Below are 20000 nucleotides of genomic sequence, written 5' to 3'. Positions count from 1 at the left end.
CACTCTACACACTCACTCAAACACACGAATTCACACATTCTCATCACTCTTCACATCACGATTCACACACACACACACCGGACACTCTCAGCACTCCGCACTCACTCACATTACACAGCACCACTCTCTCTCACTCAACCCTCCCCCCTCATCTACACAAACTCACACTCACACACCTTCTCACTCAAACACTCACTCAACACTACACACAGCACTCTGTCTCACACTCTAACAATCTTTTCATTCTGCACTATCCAACCTCACACGACCCTCACTGACCACTCACACTATTCTCATTATACCCTCCCCCCCCCCTCGTCTCTAACTCTATCACTCCCTCTCTCGGCGTCACTCACACAAGTCTACGCGAGCGCAGCTCGGAGCGCGCGCGCGCGCGCTCGCGGCGCGAGCGAGCGCGTCTCTCGCGCGCGGAGCCTTGTCGCGGCGCGAGACGCGAGCCGCAGCGAGCGCGCAGAGCAGCGAGCGCCAGCGCAGATCACCTTCTAAGTCACTGCCCCACAATCCCAAATATGGTCAGTCACTCTCTATAACTGTCTCCACCACACTAACTCGCTCTCACTGCAATCTATCTCCAATACAACTCACTCACAATCACTCTCACTACACACATATAGTATTTAGAGTGTGTGGTGTGTGTGTGTATAGATTGATATAGGAGTGTGAGACTGTGATGTATAAAACTCACTCCTTCCCTACTAACATCTATCGATCACTAACACACACACACTCTCTCACGGTCTCACTCTACACACAACTCACTCGTCTCAATAAACAGCAGCAAAACATACTCACTCACACACCGCACACACGTCACTCTAATCACTTCTCCCCGTTTAAGAACCTCTACACACTCACACCACACGCACACAGCACTCACACTCTCACATAAACTAACACTACAAACTCACACACACACACTCACACTCACACACACTCACACTAGCACCCCTCTCGCCTCCACTCCCACGACTCTCTCTCGGACTCACTCACACTCACTCTATCACTCTCTCTCACCCTCGCACACCCTGTCTCACTCCCACACTCACTCCCACCCTCCCACCACCCACACACTACACCTCTCACTCACACTCCCACATCACTCTCTACCCACTCACATTCTCCGTCACACTCGCCACCTCCAAACACGTCCTCGACACGAGATCACTCACCGTCACTCACACTCACCCACACAGACAAACTAAACTCACCCGCTCTAGACAAACTAACTCAAACACTTATGCCTCATTTCTCCCTCAAACTAACACTCTCTCACTAACACAAAATCACACATCTCTATCTCGCGCTCGATGCGATCTCGTCCTCCTCTCGCTCGTGATCGTATCGCGTCGGCTCGCGCGACTCCGCGCGCGCGCTCGTCGCTCTCGACGCTCTGATCGCTCTCCCGCGCGCGCCCGCGAGCGCGCGCAGGAAAATTATATCACTCTCGTACTCCTCGTCAAGCTCGCCGACGATAGCTATCTCGGCTCTCTGTGTCTGTACCGTGTCTGTGTTATATGTGAGGCGTGTGTAATCTCTCACCCGTCCCCCTACCCGCACCCACCCCCACCTCGCACCCCCCCCCTGCCCCCCCCAAATCTAGATCTCGACTATCTCAACATCTATCTCTTAAATCAAAATCGTCTGACTCAATATCTATATCTCTCTCACGTCTCTCTATCATACTAGTACATCAATATATATACCTACTATAATACTCTGTAACACCCCAAAATATCCTCAGCAAGACTCACTTATATCTCTAATCACTCTAAAACTCTACCACTTCTGTCATCATCTCCTATAATATCTAACAAACGTATCTATTTCAAATCTCTCTCTATATATCTATACTCATCTCTCTCTCTCTCTCTTTCTGCTCACTCACTCCCACTCTTTCTCACACACACTCTATAACTCTCTCTCAACACTCAGTCAGTCTGCTATACTCACTCGCTCTCGACCCGACTCAGACACAACAACTGCAAAATCTCTCTCACACTCACACACGACCACATCACACACGACTCATTTCTCCTCTATCTATGCCCTCACCTTCACAGCGCTCTCATACACACTCCAACTATCATATCAATCACTCTGCTCTCTCAGACTCTCTCAAACACTCAACATCACTCATCTATACTCTCACACTCACTATGACTCTTACACTCTCTCAGAATCTCTCACAAACACACTAAAAAACACACACAATCTAACACATAGCCCACCTCATGTGATGTGACTGTGTGTGTCACACCCCACATAACTCGACTACAGCAAACAAACACACACGCACTCAAACACACTTCAAAAGACACACTCTCTCCAAAAACCCATAATCTATAACACACTCTCAGTCACGTCCACCACTCACTACTCACATTCACACTCCACACTCATATCCTCACCCCATACACTGACCAGCACACACTCACACACACTCAGCCGTCTCACACATTCACACACACACACACACACGACACGACACGACCGCCACACACCCACCTCTCACCACACAGACCTATCACAACCCTACGCAACTCACTATACAACACACAGCAGCAACACACCACACACACTCACACAACACACTCACACATACACACACTCACCCACACCCACTCACACACACTCTCCACTATCACAATCACACACACACACACACACGCTCTCTCTCTCGCTCGCTCGCGCGCTCTCGCTCTCCGCGCGCGCGCAGCGCTTTTTTTTGTTTGGTTGGTTGGTTGTGGTGTTGGGGGGTGTTTTTTTCTCGCTCTCGCTAGCGCGCGCGCGCGAGTCGCTTGAACTCTACACGCCATCGCACCGCTCTCACACCCGCAATAAATCTCACACCACCACACACTCACACTCACTCAACACTCACTCTCACTCTCTCTTTCTCTCACTCACACACCACCTCACACACTCCAAACAACCCACACTATCACTCTCACTAACACCCACATCTCTCATTTCTAACCCCTCACTCACACGACACGTCACACACACTCTCACCACACTCTCACACCACTAACTCAATCTCCACACTCCCTCACACTCACCCACATACCTAACACAAAACTCATACTCACACACACTCACACTATCTCATACTTCCTCCCCCATAACACAATCACTCTCACTCTCACACTGCTACCTCTCACTCTCTCGTCAACTGCCTCACAATTATACACACAATTACTCACATTCAGCTGTCTCCCCCTCTCCCACACTCTCTCTCTAACTCTCTCTCTCACAGTCTATAAATCACTCTCCAACTCTCAAACTCTACTATTCACTGTCTCCTCCCTTCTCAGTAACGGGCTACGTCACTCTCACACCCACACTCACACAACACTCGACTCAGCACGGATCGAGGAGGCGGACACACTCACACGACACGGACTGCCAAAAACTCACACATACAACCAACACTCACATCTCTCACTCGTCACACGCACAACACGACACTCTCACACACTTAAGGAAAGAAAACACATCACACACTCACACACGACTTTCGACTCACCTTCCCACTCACTCAATCCGCGGGGGGGAGCCATCTGTATGGTGTTCTCACACACCTCACACTCACACAAACGTCACGACACTATCACTCACTCACACACTCTCACACACGACCAACCACACACACACTCCTCACGACATTGGCACACGACCCAGCACTCGTACTCTCACTCACACACGTCGACTCTCACTCACTCACTCTCACACACTCACTCACGCCCTCCTCTGATTGTTACAGAGATGATGAGTAAACCTTACCTCACTCACTCTCTCACACTCAAATCACACCTCACACACGACACACACTCACTCACTCACGACTTCAAAGCACTGTCTCCTCTCACACCTCTCTCCACGACTCACGACTCACACACACACATAACGTGACACACACACACTCCCACACACACACAACACACTCTCACAATGCTCTCACCCATACTCAGGTATCCCACACACACAACTCACACACTCACGAATCACACACACCACTACTCACCCCCCTCTCACTCACACTGGACACACAACACACTCACACACATCCCCCACACTCAAACGACACACTCCGCACTATCACTCCCCACACTCACTCACTCATACCACACAACAACTCAACACTTTCTCACTCTCACTCTCACTCTCGACACGTCTCGAGCACGACGCAGCGACGCTCGTCTCTCTCTCTCGTCGCGCGCTCGCTCTCCTGCTCTCTCTCTAAACTCTCTCTCGCGGCGTTTGTTGTTGGTGCTCGCGCTCTACGCGCCCTCGCGCTCGCGCTTAGCACACTAGCCACGGCTAGCTCGCACGCATCCCTCTCTACATCTCTCACCACAAACTCACAAACACACACCTCTCACACACACTCTCACACACTCACCACTCACACTAAGTCATCACACACATCACACTGCTCTCACACACGACAGCGCACACACGCAAAATGTACTCAGGCACCACAAAACAAAGCACCCACACATCACTCCTCACACACTCAAGACCGTCGACAGCACTCACGACCACACGACACTCAAACACGACACTCACACTCGACGCACACTCACTCACATCCACCTCACTTTACATCTCAACCACTCCACACCCACACACACGACCACACGCACACCCTCTCACACTCGCACACACACACTCACACTACACTGCACCTAAAAACACACTCCCACACACTCACACACACACTCGTATTCCCTCACAAACAGAACACTCACCTCGCTCACACTCTCTCACACACATCACACAGCTCACTCACACAACTCACATATTGTGTGTTTTGAGAGCATAGAGTTTTATTCTATATATATAGTATATAGATGATATCATAGATAGATAGATATAGATATTTTTAGAGCAGGCGATATACACTTTCACACATCACACACACACACACAAACTCTCTGCAGACGACGCACTCACACACACACGACACACACACTCACCCTAAACCCACACATCCACACTTAACAACCACACACCCAACACTCTCACACACACACGCTACACACACACGACACACACTCACACACACACTCATCTCAAACACACAACCACCAGTGTAGTAGTGTATATTATATGATATAGATATGATATATAGATACTTATATATGAGATATAATATATACATACATTGATAGTGTGAGAGATATACACCCCCCACTCACACACACACTCACACTCACGACTCAGCTCACACTCTCACACCCCTCTTCAACTCACACTTACGCCCCTCACACTCACTCTAACTCTCACACTCACACTCTCACACTGCACCACTTCACACTCACAACCAGCACACGCCACACGACACCCTCCCACTCAGGCTCGTTGTCAGCTTACACACACACACTAACACACCAACACGACACACAACGACACAAACTCACACACACGACACACAGACGACACACACCCTCTAACACTCTACCACCCAACCCACTCACACTGACGCACTACAGTCACTCACACACACGACTACACACGACAAACTCTCACACACTCTACACGAGCACACACCCCCCCCACTCCCCTGACACCCACACACACGTCTCTGAGTGATGTAGATGTATATATATAGACAGAGAGATAGAGTACAGTTATATTTATAGATATAGAGGAGATATATCTATAGGATAGACACAACTCCACACCACACACACACACACACACACACACACACACACTAATCTCACACTCTCACGACATCACTCAATTCACATTCTCACACACTCCACACACACGCACACGACCATGACTCACCATACTCACACACACACATACACACACACCCACGACACACTCACGACTCTCACTCGAAAGCGTGTACACACCACTGACACACTCGTCACCCACTCACACGACACACACACGACACACGGACACACATCCACTCACACTAACACACACACCTTATACTAGAATGCGCCCCCCCCCCCCCCCCCCCCCACCCCCCCCGCCCCCCCCCCCCTCCACCCACCCACCCCCCCCCCCCCCGAACCCCTCACTCAGACACTACATCTCAGTATCACGACTCACTCTATCTCACTCCACTTTCACTCGACTCTCACACACTCTCTAACCTCTCACTCTCACCCACACACACCCCTCGTCGGACACTCTCCCCACACCTCTATCCCTCACTCACTCACACTCACTCACACACACTCACACGACACTCACTCACTCCTCTCACTCACCCGCCCCTCGGGGCGCACGCTCGCTAGCACTCACTCTAACACACACTCTCACTCACACCACACAACACACACCACACCTCACACCCTCTGACCCATACACACCCACACTCACTCTACTCCCACGGATACAGCAGCACACCCACACACACCTCTCACACTACACACACACTCACTCTCCACACAACTCACACACACACCGGACTCTCTCACTCCACTCTACACACTCGTAACCCACAGCCATACTCGCACAAAACACAATAAACAACCCACGACAGCACACAACCCACGACACACTAATCTCACACACCTGTCCCACTCACACTCACACACACACGACACACTCGACACTTCACTCTCACCACACTCACACACGAACCCACACATACCAACACACACACTCTCCAACACACACACACACTCACACCCACACACACCCACACTCACACTCACACACTCTCAAACACACGACACACACATTACACCGACACACCTCACACCACCACACCCACTTAACACAAAGCCCACACACTCACTACACACACACACACCACACCACGCCACACACACAAACACACCACTAGCACACACACACTCCATACCAGACACCTCACTGACATACACTCTCGACACTCACACACGACACACACACACACACACGACACACACACACACACCCACTCACACACACAGCACAAACTAAAAGCCACACAACACACAAGCGCATACACACACAACACGGCCCCGCAAGTTCGACACAACAGCTCACACACACGATACGACTCTCACACTCATCTCCCTCACACACCCTCTATTTGACACCAAATACGACATATTTTTGGATGAGTGGATAGTATATCCACAAACCCACCCTCACACGTCTCAATCACACTCTCACTCACACCACGACAGCACCTCACACTCTCTCACTAATCACACACTCCCACACACTCACTCAAACACACCCTCACTCTCTCTTCACTCACGACGACACACACTCCACTCTACACACACACTCACACACTCTCTCACACTCACACACACGCCCTGCGCGCGCGCCGCGAGCGCGCTCTCTCTCTCCCCGCTGCTGCGCGCGGTCGCACTCCCGCGCGCGGGCACGCTAGATCTCTCAAACACGACTCACGGCATCTCTCGCACTCGTTATACATACCCGAGTCCAATGTCACTATATATCGGTGATTCACACCACCCTACCCCCTCCCACCCCCCCACACCCCCCCACGCCCCCCCGTCTTACCCCCCCCCCGCCCCCGACCCACCACCAACGCACACCACCCCCCCCCCCCCACCGCCCCCCCACACACAGCCCACCCCGCCCCCACACCCACCGACGCCGACCATATCATATATATATATATATATATCTATACTCTCTCTCTCTAACACTCTATATATATCTTATTGCTACGTTATTCAATATCTCGCTCCCAATATCTCAAATCAATCTACTATATCTCTCGTACTCTCTCTCATCATCTGCTTTATATATATCTCTCTCTCCCTCTCTCCCTCATCTCTCCATCCCAATATATACTCTCAAGTCTCTCTCATCTTACACACTCTCATCACTATCTCACAAATACCTCATTCTCACTCTATCTCGACTTCTCTCTCACTCACTCACTCTCTCTCACTCACTATCGTCTATCTCTCTCACTCTATCCGTCACACTCTCCCAGGACTCCACTCTCAATCACACATACACTATCTATCACACCCTCTCAATCTCACACACACCCTACTATCACACATATTCTGTCTCACACGACGGACTCCCACTCTCTCCTCTGCACCCACACTCTAACATCACACACACACTGCACACGACACACACACACACACACTCACTCTCGCGCGCTCCGCTGCTAGTCTGCTCTCTCTCTCTGCTCTCTCTTGCTCCCTCGCTCGCGAGGCGCGCTCGCTCTCCCGCGCGATCTCGTCCCGCTCTCTCTCTCTCGCTCGCTCTCCACCACTCTTGCACGCCACCCATCCTCACTCACACACGGTCTTCTCTGCACACCCCACCACTCCCACACACACGCTCACACACACACACACACCCGACACACTCCCACACTCACACACACTACAACGACACCCACACATCTCCACGACACCCACACACAGCACACACGTCACACACACACACACCACACACACACGGAAAGTGTACTCACACGGACGACACACTAACACCCCCCAGCACACCACACACACGACGTAACACTCACACACACGGACGACATACACACACTAACACAGACACCACACACACCCTGTCACACACACACACACACCATCTATCCTCACAGAGATATAGATTATAGATATAGATAGTGTTAGTTAGTGAGATAGAGAGATACAAACGACACACACACTCACACTCTCACACACACGACTCACCACCAACTCACTCTCTCGCCACTCACACCCACACTCAGCCTCTCACACACTCTTCACACAACACACCTCACACACACGCCAAAAGCTCTCTCGTTACAACGAGGCTACAGAACAGCACCCACATCACACACACTAGACAGCACACACTCACACACCACACTCACCTCTCACCACAACACATACTCCTACACTCACACACACTCCCTCACACGCGACCGCACACACACACCACCCAACTCACCACACACACTCACACGGAGCACACACACACACTACACACTGCGTCCATCACCCACACATTTATATATATTATGTAGATATATTTTTTAGAGTTGCGAGCTATATATGACACAGCGACTAACACACGACACAGCACACACAGCGACGTCGTCAGCACTCACACACGTCACCAGCACGACACTCCAAACACACACACATCTAATACTCACATATCACCACACTCACATTCTCACTCACTCAGCAACGACCTACACCCCCTCACCCACTCACACTTACACACACAATCACTCACACATTCACATTCCCTCACTCCCCTCACCTCACAATCTCACTCACCTACACTCACGAACACACCACACACACTCTACTCACTCAAACATACACACTCTACACCACACACTTACATCCACACTCACACACACACACAGCACACACCACTCCACCACCAACGCACACACACACACACACACACAACACCCCTCACTCATATATTGGTAACATATCGTGTGAGATGTCTCACCACACTCATCGGACACACACACAACAAACACACACTCACGACACACGGACACACGACAACTGATCTCACTCACACACTCCCACCCACTCCACACGTAAAGAACACACTCACACGACCACACACTATAATACAGCTCTCACCTCTCCACACACACACCATACACACTCACCAACACACACACACGTCCTCCACCCACCACACAACACACGTCTCACACACTGCACACTCACACACTCCCCTCTCAATCACACACAACACACTCACTAACTCACTCACACTCTCATATTGACACACACCCACGACATCGGGCACTCGTCAAACACACCACACACACACACACAACACACCAGTGATATTATACACTCTCTCATTTCGAAACACTCACACTCCTCACACACACACACCACACAGCTCTCACTAAATCCACACTCACTCTCACATAAGACAGTCTCCCCCCACCCGACCCCCACCCCCCCCCCCCACCTTATCTCTCCACGTATAACTCGTACACTCTCAATATCTATCTCACCCGTCCGACGACATAACTATACTCACTCTCTCTATACCACTTAATAGCTCAGTATCCTACTCTCACTATCAGCCACAACTCGCCACTCTCACACCTTACCCGCTCGCAAGTTAGCACGCTCTCTCGTCAGCAAGCTCGCACTTTCAATCTCATCCCTACCTCTCCTCATCCCTAACTCCTGTATCCATATCTCGTCCTAACGACTCAAAATCTCACGACACGAAGACACTCACTCTGGACACTCTCTCACTCACAGTTGGGAGGGGGGGGGTGGGGGAGGGGGGGGGGCGATCTGGTGGGGGGGCACACACAGGTACATCACACGCACACACACTCACACGGGACACCACCCACACTCTCCAAACACACATCACACAACACTACCCCCCCCACCACACTCTCCGGGGGGGGCCTCTCCCCCACTCACCAACGACACAACTACACACTCACACGACACACACACAACTCACGACACACACGACACTCACTCCTATACACACCCATCAGACGACATATTCACTCATCACCCATAAACACACAACACAGAACCCACACACACGGACACCACACCATCACTCACACACACACACAACACACCCCCACACTTACACGTACTTACCTCACGTCACACCCATCCCACACACAGAACACGTGACACGGGGACACACAGCACACTCTCACGTCACACACACGTCACACACACATCTCACACACAGCACACGACACACACAAAGCACACTCACTACACGACACACACTTACACCACACTCCCAACACAACCTCACTCACTCACTACTCACACACAAACTCACACATCACGACCCTCGCCACACACGACACCTCACACACACACAAACAAACACACACTCACCCACACACACACCACACTAACTACACCACGAAAAATCCCACCCCGGGGTCTCACCCGCCACACATACACCAGGACACACACATCCCACCCACAATTATACCCCACAAAAACAACACTTCACAGGCGACACACTATATCACACACAGCACTCACTCACTCAACACACACAACCACACACACACACACCCTCCCCCGAAACACTCATCACTCAACAACCATCTGACACCCAACACACTCCATCTCTCTCAGAATCAAACACTCTCAGCTCAGCACACACACCGTCTCACACACACGTCACTCAACACAACAGCCACACCATATCCAGCCCACTCACACTAACACACACGCACTCACCACACACACACCACTAACACACACACATCGAAACACAACACCTCTTAACTCTCAAGTCCCACACACACACACACATCACGACACACACTCATCACCCCCACACTCTCCGGTCACTATTCTCAAAAAGGTCTCCCCTCGCAGCACACACACACACAACTCGGGACACACACACACACAAACCCTCCCCCTAATCAGTCACTCGATACACATCATCACCCTCCAACACTCACTCTCACCCTCACACACGACACTGCTCTCACACTCGGGGTCACAAGCACACGATCTCACACACTCTGCCACACACACACACGACTTCGTCACGCGTACACACGACACGACTCCCACACTCTCCTCACACACACACACACACACTCTCACACACTCAGACGTCACACACACTCGACCCTCACACACACACTCACTAACGACGTGCACACACACACAATCCAACCCCCACACACACATCACTCACTGCACGACACTCTCACAGCTCACGCCACCTCACGGTCTCTCAGACTCACACACCCTCCCTCTCACACTGTCAAACTCTCACACTTCTCACACAAACATACACCGACGACACGGGACACACACACACAAAACACACACTCACAACACTCTCACAACACACACACGCACTACACACACACACACTCACGGACGGCACACACACAACAGCCCCACAAACCACAAACAACACGAACAGCACTCACACACACACACTCCCACACACCACCCACTCACACAGCTCACTCACACCGACTCCTACGAAACACACACACACACACTCAAACCCTCTTGCCACACACTCTCACCCACTCAGCACACTTCTCACAGCGCCTCGCGCGCGCGCTCGCGCTCTCTCTCCGCGCCTGAGCTCGACGCGTGCGCTCGCTCGCTCGCGCGCGCGCGCTCTCTCTCTCTCTCCGCGCTTGCGCCCGATCTCTCTCGCTCCTCCCTCGCGCCTCGAGGCGGTCTCTTGCCCGCTCCGCGTGCCCTCTGTGGCTCTCTCTCCACGTACACACTCTGCGACACGCTCGCTTCGCACGCACGCAACGAACTCTTACATTCGCTCTCGTCTGTCACGTGTCCGAGAGCCTTGATTTACATAACACCTGAGTTGGACGAGGATCACAACCCGCCGACCCCGCCCCCCCCTCCGCTCCGCCACCCGACCCCCCCCCCCCCCCCACCCCCGTGCCCCCCGCCCCGCCCCCCACCCCTCGTATCGTATCTCTCTCTCAATCTCGTGCTCAAGTCTCTCACTAACCTGCGACTGCCTAACACAACACTCGTCTCTCACACTCTCTCTATAATATTCTCATCCCATCTCTTCACTCGACCATGTCTCAATATCTCACACGTCAACAGCGACACTCAGCTCTGATCACGACACACTCACACACACGCCAGCTCATAATCTACACTCTAACTCACACACGTCACACTGTTCGACACTCTCCTATCTTCATTCTAATACGTCCAAGCCACCAAATAATAATAACGCTGACACGACTCTCACACACTCGACACACACACAATCCGCGCACACGTCACATCACACACGACGATCCCACTCTCACATACTCAACACGCCGCGACGCCCCCTTCACACACACACACACAGCGAAACTCGACTCGCGACACGGACACACTCACGACACACGCTCCATCTAAACCAAACCCTCACTCTCACTACACTCACACGTCACACTCTAACACACACATGCGAGCACTCACACTCTCGACCCGACGCCCCGCCCCGGCCCCGCCCCACGACACCCATCCCTACTAGCTGTCCCTCAGACCACCTCTGCAACACTGCGCGTCACTCACACACGACCTCACGTCACACTCCGTCAAACACACACTCACCGTCCAGATTGGATATATAGTGAGTGTGTTGTTTGTGAGAGGAGAGAGGTAATGAGAGTGAGATAGATACATAGTAGAACCACACGAACACAACACACACACGTCGAAACATCACACACACACACAAAACGACGAAACTCACTCACACTGTACACACACACACGACACAACTCTAACGACACGATACTCTAACCACACACAAACAACCACACACTACCCCCCCTCACCCCCTTGGCCCATTCTCATTCCCACCCACTCACTCACACAAACTCACTCAATCTCACTACTCACTCACACACTCACACTACACACACATCACACACAATAACGACACACTCTCTACACACATACACACACACTCACACGATACACACACACAAAACACTCACGAATCACACTCACACACACACTCACACTCACGTATCTAACTCAGACCACCCCCCCAACGCCCTTGGCATCACTCATTCACGTGCTCACACTCCTCATTCTCTCTACACTCACTCACTAACTCAATCACGACAGTCTCACACAACCCACACACACACACTCTCACTCACGACACACACTCACGTAAACATACACCTCACTTATATAGTGATCTATTGTAGAGTATATACATATATTAGGTTGATGTGTGTGTTCCTCTGGTGAGTGTGTGTGTGTGTGAAGAGCATGACTCTCCTCGCCGTACACACACACACTCACGTTTCTCGGCGGGTCAGGCTGCGGAACTACACAACAAATGAGAAAACACAAATCACTACATCTCTCTCACACAGCTCACACACACACCCCATCTCTACCTCTACATACACACACTCCCTCACACACGGTCACTCACGCACTCTCACACACCCAGCACACACAACACTCTACATCAATCAGCATCACTATTTACCCTATACTCGTCACACACACACAGCACATATCACTCACACACTCCACACACACTTGACACGAAGACACACACACACAGGCGACTCAGCACAAACTCACACTACTCAAGTCGACTAGACCAAACCCACTCCCGTCTCTATACACACACCACCACACACTCACCACTCTCTCCCAAATCACTCACACACGAAACCCACGATTCACACACACGACACACACACACACACACACTCTCTCACACACACACTCTCACACGACACCCTTTCTTCTCATTAAACCCTATGCCTCAACACCCGACTCGAGCACACATACACACAAAACTCACACGACACACTCACACACTCACACACACCTCTATCTCTCACTCTACCATATCACACACTCACTCACACACACACATTATATCACACTTACACCACGTCATACATTCACTCACACACAGCTCACCCCCCTCTCTCTCACACACACACACACAAACATCTATCACACACTCATTCGTCACCATCCGACCCCCATCCCCACACACTCGAGTCTCACACACCACATACTCACTCACACTCAACGCACTCGCACTGACACGACTGGCACCTCGTCCACAGCACACGACACACACTCAAATACTCACTCTGATCATACTCGACACACTACTACTATCACCACTAACACACACTCACACGAGGGACCTCACAGCAACACTCACACACACTCAACGTAACACGCACAGACAGCCCTCTCACGACGACACACACACCCACACCTGGACCTCCATCACCGCAACAAAAACCGCCCTCCCGCTCTTACAAAATAACACATACACGGAGCTGCTTCACGTACGTCTCTCAGTACATTACTACTCTATCATCTCTCAATCTCTATCACTCACAAACACTCCCACACGCTCACGTCACTCAAGTCACTACCAACTCACTCTATACACTTAAAAACCTCTCTCAAACTCTCACTCATACTACGACGCACACATATCTCTCTCTCACTATCAAAATCTTCCACCTACACTTATCCTATACCCCCCTTCACCCCCTTCGTACACTCAAATATCCTCTAACTCTGAAACTACACGCACTATCTCTCTCTATATCTCTCTCAGTCTACACTCACACTCTCACTGCTCGAATATCTCCCCCCTCACACTCACTACCTCAATCTCACTATCTTACTCTCTACCACTCGCTCTACACGACTAACACAACGACACCCCACACACACACTCTCATGACACACTCGACGTACACACACACACACTAGCTGCGGCACACTCACACACTCACACACAAGTCTCTACCCTCACTCTGATATGCACTCACATTCCCTCAGTCAACCACGCCCACTCACACCTCTCACTCAAACTCTCGTGACATCACTCGGGGACACAACGAGCTCTAACGGAGCGACACACACGAATCACAATCTCTCTCTCACGTTCGAGCTTGACCCAGTACTCACTCATGTCAGCAGCTCACACATAACACGACGAACCATCACTCTCTAGACAGCACACACGACACACTCCAAACAAACCGACTCACTCCACTCGCTAACCAGCAGCACAACTCTCTCACAACCACACACTCACACGAAGACTTCACTCACGCACCCACCCACACACACAGTAATTCACACAGTACTCTCACACCCGTGAAAGCGGGGGATTTATATTTATAAAGTTAGTTTGAGAGTAATTTGTGTGTAGATATTGTCTGCCACTCTCACACCGACTCTCGTCGTACACACCGGCGGCTCTCGCACCACTGCACTCTCTCGTCTCGTCTCTCTCAAAATCTCTATCTCTACTCTCTCTATATCACATATAGTATCTCAGACGACTCGGCTCAAGTCTCAATATTATATCACCTCTCTACCCATGGACCCTGTATTATTCCAGCACGCGGCCAGCGAATTATTTTTTACATGATGTAGTACATGCACTCTCTCTCTCTGTATTTCTATCTATATAACCTATATATAAATATCGTATAAATCTATCTATATCTCATATAATATAAATATCTATATAGTACATATCTAATTAATCTATATATCTCTAAATATATATCATCTATTATATTTAGATATCTTCATATAAATAGCATTCTATATATATATATATACATCTTTATTATCATATCTTCTATATCTGTATATATCTCTTCTCTAAAAATATCATACTATAGATCTATCTCAAATATCTATGTCATCAATACATATAAATATACCTATATCTGTTGTATGCTGCCTCGTGTCGCAACTCATTCACTAAGAATAAATCTCTTAAAAATATTCTAGTCTCTAACTCTCACACTCAGCTCTCTCACACAACACTCTCGGTAGGACGTAAGTCACTATCCCTCTCACTCTCACTCTATCTGTTTGACATAAACTCTGTTACCCACACTTACTCTCCATCTCTCAATCACTCACAACACACCACACGTCAGATCACTCACTTTCTCTACTATCATCTCAACTCGACTCTTCTCACACGTCTCGACCTCCACACGACGACTCTCCACGAAAAAAAGAGCTGGCACAGACTTACAACACACACGATTCAACTCGTCACTTTCACACACTACAGCTCACGAGCACTCACTAAAACATCACACACACTCTCATACACTACACACACACGTCATCTCCACACACCCTTACATCACTCACCTGACAAACCACACTCACAAACTCGCACAAGCACACACATCACATCACACTCCACTCCTCTCTCACACGACACGATACATACTGACATTCACACACACGACACCTCACATTGTTGTGTTGTATGTGTGTGTGTTAGAGAGTCTGCCACTCACTCTCTCTCTCTCTCTCGACGGGGGACATCCTCCACTCTCTCTCGACCTCGAATTTTGTCGTCCTCATCTCACTCTCTCCTCCCCTCTCTCTCCTCTCTCTCTCAGCTCTCTCTCTCAGTCTCTCTCTTCCCTCACTCCTCTCTCTCGCTCATCTCACCATCTCCTTCCTCCCTCTCCTTCTCTCCTCTCTCCACTCCTCTCCCTTCTTCCTCTCTCATCTCTCTCCGCTCCCTCATCTCGCCCTCCTCTTTCTCTCTCTTTCCTCTCTCCCCCCTCATCTCTCTTCTCTCTCGTCTTCTCTACTCCCTTCTCCCATCCTCTCCCTCTCCTCCTCTCTCTCTCATCCTCGTCACTCGTCTGCTCTCTTCTCCTATCTCTCCCAACTGCTCCCTCGTTCTTCTCTTCCGTCTCTCTCATCTCTCTCCTCTCTCTTCATCTCTCTCTCTCCTCTGTCTGTCTCCCTTCGACTCTCTCTCACTCTCTCTCGTTCTCTCATCTCGGCTCTCGCTCCACGTCTCTCTCTTTCTTCCTCCTCTCCCTCTCTCTCTCTCTCTCATCTCTCATCTATCCTCTCTTGTCCGCGATCTCTCCTCCTGCCTCCCTCTCTTCCTTCTCCTCTCTCTCATCCTCCATTCTCTCTACTCTCTCCTCTCTCTCTCTCCTCTCTCTCTTCTCTCTCGTCTTCTCTCGTTCTCTCTTCCTCGTCTCTCTCCCTCTCATCCTCTCCCTCTCCTCTCTCTCTCTCCCGTCTCTCTCTCCGTCCCCCTCTCATCTCTCCCCTCCTCTCTCCCTCTTCCCTCTCTCTTCTCTCTCTCTCCTCGCCTCCTCTCTCGGTCTCTCCTCCTCTCTCCTCTCTCTCCTGCTCTCTTCTCTCGTCTCCTCCCTCCCTCCTCTCTCCTCTCATCTTTCTATCACTCCTCCTCTCATCACCTCCCACCATCTCTCTCCACGTGCTTCTCGGTCTCTCTCGCCGTCTCCCATCCTTCCCGTCCTCTCTCACTCTCTCTTCTCCCTTCTTCCTGCTGGGGGTTCTCTCTCCTCTCCTTTCTCTCGTCCTCTCACTCTCTCTCGTCTCTCACATCGCGTCTCTCCTGTCCCTCTCTCTCTCAGCTCCCGTACTCGTGCAATTCTCCCGTCTTCTCTCTCCTGTCCGTTCCTCTCTCTCTTTTCTGCTCTCCTCTAGTCTTTGGGGTTCTCTCTCTGCGTCTCTTCTGCTCTCTTCCCTCTCTCTCTCCGTTCTCTCTCTCGCTCCTCTCTCTCCCCCCTCTTCTCCTCTCTCTCCGTCTCTCTCTCGTCTCTCTCTCTCCTCTCTCCCTCTATCTTCATCGCTCGTCATTGCTCTCTCTCCTCGCTCGTCTCTCTCTCTCCTCTCCCGTCCTCCACTCCTCCTCTCTCCTTTCTCACCTCTCTCTCTCCTCTCCAGGTCCTCACTTCCTCTCTCTCTCTCTTCTCTCACTCTCTCTCTCTCTCATCTCTCCCTACACTCTCTCTTCGTCTCCCGATCTCCTCTCTCTTCCTCTCCTGTCGTCTCCTCTCCCTCTTCCCTCTCTCTCTCCCTCTTTTTCTCCTCTCTCTACTCTTCCTCTTCTCCTCTCTCCTCTCTCTCCCCTGCTCCCTCTCTCTCCTCCTCTCTCCTCCTCCTCCCTCTCTCTTTCTTTCTCCTCTCTCCTCCCTCTCTCCCTCTCTCGTCTCCTCTCTGCTCTCTCCTCCTCTTCTCTCCCTCTCGTTTCTCTCTCTCCTCACTCTCACGAGCCTCTGCCTCTCTCTCCTCTCTATCTCTCACTCTCCCCTCTTCTCCCTCTCTCCGTCATCTCCTCACCTCTCTCTCACTCTCCTCGTCTCTCTCTCTCCTCGTCCGCCTCTCCTCTCTCATCGTCTCTCTCTCACTCCTCTCTTCCATCCCTCCCTCCCTCCTCTCTCTCCTCCATCGTCTCGTCTCTACGTCGCCTCTCTCTCACTACTCTCTCTCTCTCTCTCCCTCTCTCTCTCCCCCTCTACTCTCTTTCTCTTTTCTCTTTTCTCTCTCCCACTCCCTTCCCTCCTCCATCCCACCCCCTTCTATCTCTCTCTCCTCTTTCTCTTTCGCTCGTCTTCTCTCTCTCACTCTCTCATCTCTCCCTAGTCTCTCTCTCCTCCATCTCTTTCTCTTTCTCTCTCCTCTCTCGCTCTCTCCTCTCTCATCTCCCCTTCTCTCCTCTCCTCCTCCTCTCTCCCCCCGTGCTCTCCTCATCTCTCTCCTCTCCTCTTCTCCTCTCTCCTCTCCCTCTCTCTCTGACTCTCTCTCTCTCCCTCTCCTCATCTCTCTCCTCCTCTCGCTCTGCTCTCTGCTCTCTCCCTCCTCCTCGTCCCTCTTCCTTCTCTCCTCTTGTCATCTCTCTCTCACGTCTCTCTCTCTCTCTCTCCCTCTATTCTCTCTCTTCTCTCTCTCTCGTCTCTCCTCTTCTACTCGTCTCCTCTCGTTCTTCTTCCCCGCTCCTCTCCCCTGCCCCACTCTCTCTCCTCCGTTCCTCTCTCCTTCCTCTCCGTCTCCTCTCCCTCTCACCTCTCTCATCTCTCCTCCATCTCCCCGTTTTCTCTCTCTCTCTCTCCTCTCTCTCTTCCTCTCTCTCTCTACCTCTCTTTCCCTCGCATCTCCCTCCCTCCCTTCTCCTCTCCTCTCTCCTCGATCTCTCTTCTTCTCCTCTCTCGGTCTCTCCTCCTCCTCTCCTCTCTCTCTCTCTATCTATCTATCTATCTATTTTTCTATCTATCTCTGATCCTCATCGACTATCTATCTACCTATCTATCTATTTATCTTTCTATTCTATCTAGTATGTATATATATATATATAGATTTATAGATGATATATATATATATATATATATATATATATATAGATATATAGATGTTTGTTTATATGGGAAATATATATAAATATATATAGATAAATATATAATATAAAGATTTAAATAATATATATATAAGATATATATCTATATAGTTTATATATTGATATATATAGATAGATATGACATACATTAATTATATATATGTATATTTATGGTAGATACACAAACACACACACACACACACATATTATATATAGAGATATATTATCTATACTATATATATACTATATATATATATATATATATAGATATAATAGTATAAGATTATGTAATACATTACTACCGCTTATAAATATATAAGATTAAAACTATATCTCTC

General features: G+C 50.3%; 1 protein-coding gene across 1 annotated transcript in view; it reads left to right on the top strand.

Annotated features, from left to right (window-relative positions):
* Positions 1-20000, top strand: part of LOC122264365 (somatostatin receptor type 2) — a 28107-nt gene that overhangs the window by 5504 nt on the left and 2603 nt on the right. The gene's annotated exons all lie outside the window — the stretch shown is intronic.

This window comes from Penaeus japonicus, unplaced genomic scaffold (genome assembly GCF_977035675.1).
Source record: "Penaeus japonicus unplaced genomic scaffold, GWHDUDI00000001_assembly GWHDUDI00000038, whole genome shotgun sequence".
In the NCBI taxonomy this organism is placed as follows: Eukaryota; Metazoa; Arthropoda; class Malacostraca; order Decapoda; family Penaeidae; genus Penaeus; species Penaeus japonicus.
The sequence above is the reverse complement of the archived record's forward strand: the minus strand, read 5'-3'. Positions and strand labels throughout refer to the sequence as shown.